Below are 11,521 nucleotides of genomic sequence, written 5' to 3' on the forward strand. Positions count from 1 at the left end.
AAAATGCCAGAAATGCACTCATCATCTTACAATGCCCAGCAAAAGTGCCTGCCAAACAGAAACTACATAAGTACAAAATGTCAGAGTCCAGGAATTAGAAATACTGTTTTATAAGCAAGCTTCATAATCCACTAAAAGAATGCTAATCTGAAGCCCAATGCCATGCTAGGCACCGTGGTGGGTGCCTGTAATCCCAGCTGCTTGGGAGGCAGAGGTGCGCTGAGCTGAGACCATGCCATTGCACTCCAGCATGGACTACAAAAGTGAAAGTCCATCTTTAAAAAAAAATGCAGTGTACATAAGATGGATCAGGTGGTTCAATGCAAATGATAATCTTTCAAATTTGATTTTGTAAAAATTTTGAAATATAATCATTTCCAAATAAGGTTAAAAAAATCCAAAATGTGGGACACTGAATTTTCAGTATTTCAAGAACCAAAAGAAGTAAGTCATTTAAACACGACCAGCTATGCTGCTTTTGCCATGGGATTTTAGGGGAGTCACTTTGTCAGATGAAATCCTCTGTGGCCAGTGGGGCCTTTCCCTGAGTTTTAATCAAGCCTGCTAAGTTTGTTCTACCCACACTACCTGGCAGGCTACACCCTGCTGGAGTTACTGGCTAGGATTTATCACCTGCCGAGGGCAAACATGGATGAGTGGTGAGAGGTGTATGAGCAAGTGTGGCTTCCAGCCTCTAGACATGGTCAGTCATGCCAGCTGTGTCAGGTCAGGAAGTTTTAGGTGCCAACAGAACTGCTAGATCACTGAAAAGCTGCAGCTGGGCCAGGCCTACTGCAAGCAGCCTCCACAGCTGATACTGGGGAATGTAGTGATGCCCAGAAGCTTGGAGATGCCAGAAAAGGCAAAGCCCCAAGGACGGTGTGACAGCCCTCCCTGGCTTTGAGAGCTCCTTGGTCTGTGCGCCCTGAAGGGCCACAGCTCTCGTTTTATTTTTGTCTACCACAATGTGATAAGCAAGGGGAATGTTTTCTACCTGTTTGTGTTCCAGGTCATTCAGCCCTGCCATTCAGGTGATCTCATATTATTTTCCTGCATCCAGGAAGAATGAGGTTCATGCTGCCATGAGCCCTTCCACCTGTGTCTGTAGAGATAATCCCTGCGCTGGTTATGGCAACAGTGATGGCCTCCCCTAGAAGATGCTTGAGTATTCATTCTACTCAACACCTAGAATTATCTAACCCTAGCTATACTCCATGAAATCTTGGTTTTCATTTGGCTTGGTTATTGTAAAATCTTCACAACTTTTATGTCATAAGAGACATTTAATATTTGTCTTATTGCAATCATTACGCTCGATGTGTATGCATAATGTAGTGTACCAATGCACATGTGTGCATCTGTATTCTGTATGCCTTCCAGTCGTACTCCGGATTAGCTCTATCCCAAAAGGCTTTGATTCAGTTTTCTCCATGGTATCTCAAAAATAGAGGGTGCCTAGGGTTTTATTTTGCTATATTAGCGTTTTACATAAATATTTAAAAGTAATGGAAAAGAAAAGGGGAGAAAAAGGAAATATTTAGTTTACCTTTTTGTTTTTATTTGTTTTTTTTGGAAACGGAGTCTCGCTCTGTTGCCCAGGCTCGAATGCAGTGGCACGATCTCAGCTTACTGCAAGCTCTGCCTCCCGGGGGTTCACGCCATTCTGCCTCAGCTTCCGGAGTAGCTGGGACTACTGGCGCCCGCTGCCATGCCCAGCTAATTTTTTTCTTTTTTCTTTTTTTCGTATTTTTAGTAGAGACGGGGTTTCATCAAGTTAGCCTGGATGGTCTCCATCTCCTGACCTGGTGATTGGACAGCCTCGGCCTCCCAAAGTGCTGGGATTACAGGCGTGAGCCACCGCACCCGGCCTATAGTTTAATTTCTAATTATTGATTAACTGAACTGACTTTACTTTACTAACCCTTACCCTAACTTGAATCAACTGAACTTTAAAAGAGCTTCTTAAAATCCTTCCGATTTACAGAAACCAAGGATTTTGAGTTAAGTGACTGTGAATATATAAAATCAAATTGTTCTAAAAGTGTGCTCCTATTTTTTGGTTTACAGTTTTCTGGAGAGATGGTTCAATACTGTTAATTGCTCAAAGGTGCCTGACACTAGATTTTAAGATATTCAGCAGCATTTCTAGCCTCTTGGCACTAGATGCTAGTAACAACCTTACCAATTCCACTTCCAGTCATGAACTTGGCTTAGAGTAAAACTCAAGTAAAATCTACTGACCTGTAGAAACCCTAGACAATCACGTGGACTTTGTGTTACCCCCATGAGCTCATTGTCTGCAATCCTTTTCCTTCCACAGTCTGCTCCATCCGCAGTGACCTGGTCGTTTTTCAAACTGTTTATACAGGCTTCTGCCAGAGATCATCACACTTGTAGATCTTGCTGCATGCTTACATAATTATTCCCTTATTGTTTTATTTAGATATGTACTTGAAAGTCACTTTGGAAACAAATTATTTTATACTTTTTGTTTGTTTTTATTTTTTATTATACTTTAAGTTTTAGGGTACATGTGCACAACGTGCAGGTTTGTTACATACATACATGTTTTACATAAAACCAAGATTTACTACATAATAGAGAATATTGCCCCTTGCCCTTTATGTTAAATTGATAATATCAATTAATAGAAAGCAAACAACAAACTTCATGCCGTAACCACTAAAACAAAAACCTAACAGCTGGAAACATAAATTAAAAGTGTAACTTTCAATTTAAGTGTTTTAAACAACATTTTCATGGGACAAAAACATAGATCTCCTAAATAAAAATAAACTCTGAGATTACAAAACAATCAGTGCTTCCCAAATACAAATGCAGGCAAAACTGCAGGCCTGGCAGCTTCGAACCATACAAAGAAACATCACACCAATCAAACACTGTCTGAACCCTGTAAATCAGTAGTTTGTATCAACCAAGCAATCCATCCAAAGAGACAATTTTAAAGTAGTAAATTTTTTTTGGATTGCCATACTGCCTCCCAGGCACAGATGAAGCCTTCCAAACTGAAATCCATGTTATCCATTTTAAACCCTGGTTCCTAATTCTGGGAGGAGTGAAGAAGCACTTGTGTGTTAATTTATTGTGTTTGTTCTAGTCTTTCTAGAAGATAAATAAACAATTGATGAAACATATTCATTACTGTTTTGCCAAACTCAGAAGTCACTCTTGGTTGAAAATGCCAGGAATTGGTCACAAACAAAATTTTAAGTTGTTGAAAGCAAAGAATACAGTTATTTCATACAATAGACAATACAACAGATTTGTTAATACCGATCCAGTATTTAAAAAATAATAGTTTATATATCACTCTTATTCATAATGCTAATGGAATGCATTCAATGTGTGATTAACCTTTCTCTAAAAAAAAAAAAAGAAATGCTATTACTATTACAATTCTGGCAAAGTTAGCTATTACTATTACAGCTCTGGTAGGCAGCTTTACATAAAAAATTACAAATTTACTTTAATGGACACTCAGTGTGTGCAGATAAAATCTGAGACAATAATATAAATTGAGAAAGAAAAGTACAAGAGCAGCATATATTTATATTGTTGAAATTAAAATTTAGATTATTCAAATAAGTTAATATTATTCAAAGAAGGCTCTATTAAGTTTAGAATACAATTAAAGTCCCAAATATAATGAATTATAACATAAAAATACAGAAAAAAGTTTTAAAAAGTTAACATTTTTTAATGGACAAAGGAGAAATTGAGGATCCAATAAAATAAAGAACATATAGAAAAAAAGTAAAATGTCAGAGTAATTTTTTACTTGTAATAACTTTAAATGTGAGCTCTTACATAAAAACACACAGACTGGCACAAATGCACCTTTAAAAGAACAATTCACTCGTGATTTCTATGCAAGTCTTACTTTCGGTTCAAAAAAACAGAGATTGAAAATAAAATAATACAGTTTCTTGGAAAAGCATGACAACTTATTTTCAAACATAAAAAAAAGAAATTCTGGGCCAGTTTCAGTGGCTCTCAGAAAAAAAAAAAATTCTGGAGATGAAAAGTAAAACAATTGACATTAAAATTCCCTAGGGGCCGGCAATTCCAGCACTTTGGGATGCCGAGGTACAGATCATAAGGTCAAGAAGTTGTGACTATCCAAGCCAACATGGTGAAACCCCATCTTTACTAAAAACACATAAATTAGCTGGGTGTGGTGACATGTATCTATAGTTCCAGCTACTCAAAAGGCTGAGGCAGGAGAATCGGTTGAACCCGAGAGGCAGAGGTTGCAGTGAGCCAAGACTGTGCGCTGTACTCCAGCCTGGTGACAAAGCAAGACTCCATCTCAAAAAAAACTGTATAAATAACTAACTAAATAAATACTACAGACATTTAAAAGGAGACTTGAGCATACAGAAGAAAATGTCACCAAATTGAATAAAAGGGGCAATTGAAATTATTAAGTCAGGAAGAGAAAAAATAAATGAATAAATATGAAAACAGTCTAGAAACCAGTGTGACACCATCAAGCAGACCCACTTATCCATTTTGGAAGTTCAAGGAGAAGAGACAAAGAAATAGGGAGACTAAAAAAATGTGGTCAAACCTGTCACAAATTTAAGATAATAAATACCGAAGAAATTGAACAAACTCCAAGTAAAATAAACTCAAAGAGGCACATTCAAACATACATGATAGTTAAACTGTCTAAAACAAAGACAAAGAGAATCTTGAAAGCAGCAAAAGAAATTTTGACTAGTAATGTATAAAAGAACCCCTCATAAATAATCAGGGAATTTCTTATCTGAAAACTCAGAGTAGACTCATACATTCCAAATGCAGTAAGAAAAAAATTTCAAACAGAAATGTTATGTTTAAACAAAGTGTCCATCGAAAGTGAGGGAGAAATTATGAAATTCCCAAATAAAAGCCACATTCTTTTGCCAGTAGACAACCATTTAAGAAATGCCTTATGTATTATTCCAGGGTAAAATGAAAGGACACCAAACAGCAGTACGAATAAACAAAGATTAAGGTAAAGATAAATATCCTGGTGCAGAACAGACTGGAGGAGAGAACAGGTGCAAGATACACCCACTAATGTCTCAGGGGTCTGGTTCGGTTACTGCTTCCATGGTTACAGGCTCAGCTAACAAGGAAGGTACATTGGTATTAGCAATTCCCTAAACAGCCAATGGAAGAAAAAAACATGCACACATTTGTTCCAAGCATGAGAAGGGGGCAAAGAAAGATTATTGATGATGAAAAAGACCAGCCTTTTATCAAAAGGATGTATTTAACCATAAGGCTAATAGAAAGTGCCAGTAGACTCAGAGACATTTTGGTGAGGGAAAATGATGGCTTTACCCAGAAAGTGCTATCAATGAGATTGACAGAGAACAACTCACTAAATATTGAAGTAATAAAAAAAATCAAGAATGCTCTGCATAGGGCTGCTGCAGATGACAGGAAGCTTGTGCTGCCTAGTGCAGCTGGCTGCATCCCTTGCTGAGGTCTTGATTTTGTTTGCATTTAAGAAATGACAGAAACAGAGAAAGCATGGAAAGAGTGGATACTGTAAAGAACATTGTGAATAGTTTCATTCAGTTTAAGAAGCCTATTGTTGTATCAGCCAATAGCCCAGACATTTGGCTAGATGCATCCATACTTCCTCTTTGTGATTTGGTTTAGGCTAACAAAAAGGCTTCGTTTTAAACTGCTTCTATGACCTTTGGACAGAGTCCAGGTTGCTGTTTTACCATTAAATTTCCCAAGATGATGGGTGAAGCATAGGCCAATGTAATGTTGATTGGTGGGAGAAAGCTGAAAGCACGGGAGGCATGTGCCAGAGACCTGGTCTCTCAGGTGCCTTGGACTGCAACTTTTCCCCCAAGTGGTTATGATTCAAATTAAGGAATTTGCCTCATATAATTCAGTTGTGCTAGAGAAAAGTAACGCCCTTATTTACTGTAACATTAAAGATGAAGTTAAAACAGGTCAATGAGAGAATGTGGTGTGCCGAAAAAAATCTGAATCTCAGCACAAGGAATAGAATCTGTGTTGAAGGATATGCAAAGGAAAATTGATAAGTTTTAACAGTCAGTCTGTCTGCTGAGGACACAAGAATGGAGCTGAGCAAAATACATCATTAGCGGCAAGACAAACTAATTTATTTTAATAGTCCTAAAGAATAGCACCCATTCCTGCTATGCTTGAGCCAGGCACAGAGCAGAGACACATGCCTGAGTGAGCAACTGTTGAGTCCAGTCACTTCCCACCTCTAGGCATGTCAGCTGTGATAAGGTGAGAAGTTCCAGGTGTCAGATCAGGTGCCAGGTGCCTGCATATCTTTGGCTGAATCAGGTATACCACAAGCTGTTTCCTCCAGAGGCACTCAGGAATGAAGTGGCATCCAGAAGCTTAGAAATGCCAGAAACTGCAATGCCCCAAAGATGGCATTACATCCCTGGCTTGGAAAAGGTTTCAGTCTGGGCTCCTTTAAGGGCTGAATCTCTTCTATCTTTTTTTTAAATCCTTGTAATCAACAATGTCGTAAGTGTGGGTTTCTGTGTTTCAGCCTTGTTTCTGTTACTAATCTTCAGGTTCTCCATTAAGTGGGTCTTGAATTCTTGATGCATATCCAGGGAGAATTATGTATGTGGAAAACAGGAGAATAATTAGGGTAAATAGGTGCTTTATTGAGTGATGGTGCAGCTTTCAGGAGACAGAAAGTGGGTAAGTCCATTTCAAAAACAGGAAATACCTGCATCTCTGCAACACTCGTGAAGACAGGGCCAAAAGAGACCAGATGAAGAAGCAGGTTGTTAAAACATCTCTGAAGGCTTCAGTGGAGGGAAGTTTCAGAGTGGGTAGCTTCTATCTGCAGGAAGGTTGTTGAGATGTATCTGCAGCTTTAAGTTTGGAGAAGACATATCCATTTGCAGCCGTGCAATCCCAAGAAGTGTACAACTCACAGTGAAGAAGTGGCACATTGTTGGTAGATCCACTTTAAGTCAGGTTATTTCAAAGTCTGATGCAGGGCATGGTGGCTTTTGTCTATAATACCAGCAATTCAGGAGGCCAAGGCAGATGGATCACTTGCAGCTGAAAGTTTGAGACCAGCCTGACAAACATGGAGAAACCGTGTCTCTAATAAAAATACAAAATTAGTTAGGTGTGATGGTGGATGCCTTTAATCTCAGCTACTCAGGAGCTGAGGCGGGATAGTCTCTTGAACCTGAGAGGCAGAGGTTGTGTGAGCTGAGGTCAAACCATACTACTCCAGTCATGGCAACAAGAGTGAAACTCTGTCTCCAATAAATAAATAAATAAACATATATAAACAAACAAATAAATAAATATGTATGGAATGCATATGAACTTCAGAAGTCAGAAAGAGAGTGCTGATCAGTCGGGTGAAGATGGGTGAAAAAGATGTCTAACCCTAAATATAACCCCTATTACTAACACTAAAACACTAACAATAACCCTCAAGCCCTAACCCTAATCTCCACATAAACCCAAGCTGAACCATTAACAAAACATATCCCTATCCGTAAATATAACCCTACCCCAACCCATAACCCTAAACATACACCTACACCTACCCCTAACCCTAAATCTACCCCAACCCTAAATCTACCCCAAACCCTAAATCTACCCTTAAACATAACACTCAAAAAAACACTAACAGAAATACTAAACCAAACCCTAACTCTAACGCTACCTCTAAACACTGAACCCTAACCCCTAACTCTAACTCTAACCCTTAAAGCTACCTTCAAACCTAACCCTAAAAGCACCCTTAACTCTAACCTGAAAATTAAAATTCTAACCTTAAAAACATAAGCATAACACCTAACCAATATCCCTAATCCAAATTTCTACCCCAACCCTAATTCTAAAAATATGCTGACCATATCCCTAACCTTAATCCTGACACTAACCCGAACCCTAACTCTAACCCGCAACCTCAAATGCAACTGCAACCATAGCTCTAACACTAAAACTTAAATGCTAACTATAATCATATATAATAAACCCTATCCCAACTCTAACCCTGAACTCTAACCCTAAAACTAAACCCACCCTAACGCTAACCCTAAAGCTTAACACTAGGCCAAACACTAACCCCTCATCCTAACCCTAAAGTGACCCTAACCCTAACCTAAATCCTAAACAATAACCCTAAAAATAACACTGCATGCTAAACACTAACCGTAACGTTAACCTGAAACCCTAAACCCTAAACCAAATCCTTATTCTTATCCTAACACAAACCCTAAACCCAAACCCTAACGCTAATGCACTAACCCTCTTACCCTAACCCTCACCGTCACCTTAACTCTCACCCTAAGTACTAACTCTAACCCTCACCATGAAGTTAACCCAGAACCTAACCCTACACTAACAACAACCTCTAACTGTAGGCCTATTTCTTACCCTAAACCTAAACATAACCTGACCCTAAAACTAACATCTAACCTTGATTCTAACTGTAGCCCTAAACATAACACTAACCTTTACCCCTGTCCCTAATCCTAATCCTAATCATAACCCTAATCCTACCACAACACTGACCTCTAACCCAACCCCAGATCTAACCCTCAATCTAAACTTTTTTCTGCAATTGTAAACCCCTATTCCTAATCCCAAACGTCTATCCCATTCTTAATATTATCATATCACCCTTCAAAGAATTTTAAATATATCATCTATGACTCTAACCTCTAATGCCCATAAGAGTACACTTAACCTTACCTCTTAACTCCAATTGAAAATTGAATTAAACAGATGATGTCACTGGGACAAAACACTAAATGTTAACAAATTTGATAATTAGAGACATTAGATTATGTAACCAAATAATAGTACGTGGAATTAACTACATGAGGAAGATATTATGCACCTATGTGATTACGTTCTTTTTCTAGAAAATTGAGGCTTGTTTTAACATTCTGAAGCCATCCCTCTTCAATATACCATGTAAATTAAATGCTGGGAAAACAGTACATGTATATCTCAACTGTTACAGAAAATACTTAAAGTTAGTCAACACGTTTACTGATAACAACGTCCAATAAACTGTGATTCAAATGTCTTTCACATGACAATACGTCTTTATACAAAACCCATAACAATCAGCATCTGAATTGTTGGGAACAAAAGCTTTAAGATGAAGAACACAGCACTGATGCTCACTTTCATCATTGCATTTGATACTGTATTAGAAGTTCCATCCAAAATAATTGGAAAAGAAAAATACATATGAAGCCATTCCTATGTCAAAAAATAAAATAAGACTACCTACTCTTGGATCTCATGATCTCATATACAGAAAATCATAAGAAATCAACAAGAAATAATAAAATCTAATAAACAAATTAAACAAACATACAGTATATATATCAATACACTAAAATCTATTTGTATACACTAGCAATAAACGATATGAAAATGAAATTAACACAACAATTTTATTTGTAAAAACAACAAGCTGCGTGTTCTCCAACTTCCCTTGAACACACAGGAGCAGGCAGCTGGGGTTGGGGGTGGCCTTGGAGTGGGGTCTGTGCTGCTATATTGGGACCTGGGCTGCACTGTCCATGGGCTAACCAGAAACTACTCAAGTTCCTGGGGAGTCAAAGTAGAAATACTTAAGTACATAATGGATGAAGAGTAGAAAATCTACAGTGGTTTTGAAAGCCCTAATGCCACGATGTCAAATGGATATCTTCAGAGTCATAAATTAATGATAAAAAGAGAACATGCATGAACATCAGCAACAGTGAAAGCCAGGGTGAGTGGCCCAGGTCGTTTTGCTGAGAAGAAATGCATTGAGTTTAATTTGAGAGATGTCCCTTCACAAGTGGTGCTAAAAGCATGCACATATTTTACCTAAATGTTTCACTACGCCTACAGCTCCACAGAAATTCCTAAATTCCCATTTCACCTGAAACTGCAGTAGAACTGTTGATGGCTGTGAACTTTCTATATTGTATATAAATACAATTGACTGATAGGATAAAATAAATTAGAATAAACTCTTAAATTTTTTTTTAGTGTTTAAGGCCTGTGGTTCAGTTCATATTTTTTATAGGTAGCACATTCCCTGTATGCAAGGTAACTATAAAATTAATTGCAGAAATCAAAACCACAATGAGATACCATCTCACACCAGTTAGAATGGCTATCATTCAAAAGTCAGGAAACAACAGGTGCTGGAGAGGATGTGGAGAAACAGGAACACTGTTACGCTGTTGGTGGGACTGTAAACTAATTCAACCATTGTGGACGTCAGTGTGGCGATTCCTCAGGGATCTAGAACTAGAAATACCATTTGACCCAGCCATCCCATTACTGGGTATATACCCAAAGGACTATAAATCATGCTGCTATAAAGACACATGCACACGTATGTTTATTGTGGCATTATTCACAATAGCAAAGACTTGGAACCAACCCAAATGTCCAACAATGATAGGCTGGATTAAGGAAATGTGGCACATATACACCATGGAATACTATGCAGCCATAAAAAATGATGAGTTCATGTCCTTTGTAGGGACATGGATGAAATTGGAAATCATCGTTCTCAGTAAACTATCACAAGGACAAAAAACCAAACGCCACATATTCTCACTCATAGGTGGGAATTGAACAACGAGATCACATGGACACAGGAAGGGGAACATCACACTCTGGGGACTGTTGTGGGGTGGGGAGAGAGGGGAGGGATAGCATTGGGAGATATACCTAATGCTAGATGACGAGTTAGTGGGTGCAGCGCACCAGCATGGCACATGTATACATAAGTAACTAACCTGCACAATGTGCACATGTACCCTAAAACTTAAAGTATAATAATAAAAGAAAAAAATAATTGCAAAGAAGATTCTATTCTGTTTTTTTGCATAACAGAGTTGAAATTTATTTGTATTCTGAAAAAACTATGGACATTTTCACAAACAGAAATAAATATGCCAATTCATAGGCAGTTTTGCCTTACCCCTTGAATATGACTTTAAAATGAGTAATGCTGACATAGAAAATGATGAAAATTAGGCATATATAATTGCATAATATGCATGTTCATAACTTAGCCAAAAGATTGATTTTTATCTAACCCTAATTTAAATGTTATATTAATGCCTGTAATCTCAGCACTTTTGGAGGCCAAGGCAGGCAGATAATGTGAGTCCAGGCATTTAAGACAGGTCCAGGCAACATAGCAAGCCTTTGTCTCTCTCAAAAAATACAAAAAGTTAGCCAGATATGATAACTGAAGCTAAGGTGGAAGATCAGTTGAGCTCAGCAGTTAGAGGCTGCAGTGAGCCATCATAGCACATCTGCACTCCAGGCTGGGAAAAAGAATGAGACCCTGTCTCAAAATAAAAATAAAAGGAGAAGAAGAAGGAAAGGAATAAGAGTTGAAATTTTGTATGTCCTTTGATAAACCTCAGTATTGTTTAATATTGTCTTTTCATTTTGTTTATTGCTACAATTTAAGAAATACACTTAAAAACACTTTTGGAAG

Source organism: Gorilla gorilla, chromosome Y, assembly GCF_029281585.2.
Source record: "Gorilla gorilla gorilla isolate KB3781 chromosome Y, NHGRI_mGorGor1-v2.1_pri, whole genome shotgun sequence".
NCBI classification, from domain to species: Eukaryota; Metazoa; Chordata; class Mammalia; order Primates; family Hominidae; genus Gorilla; species Gorilla gorilla.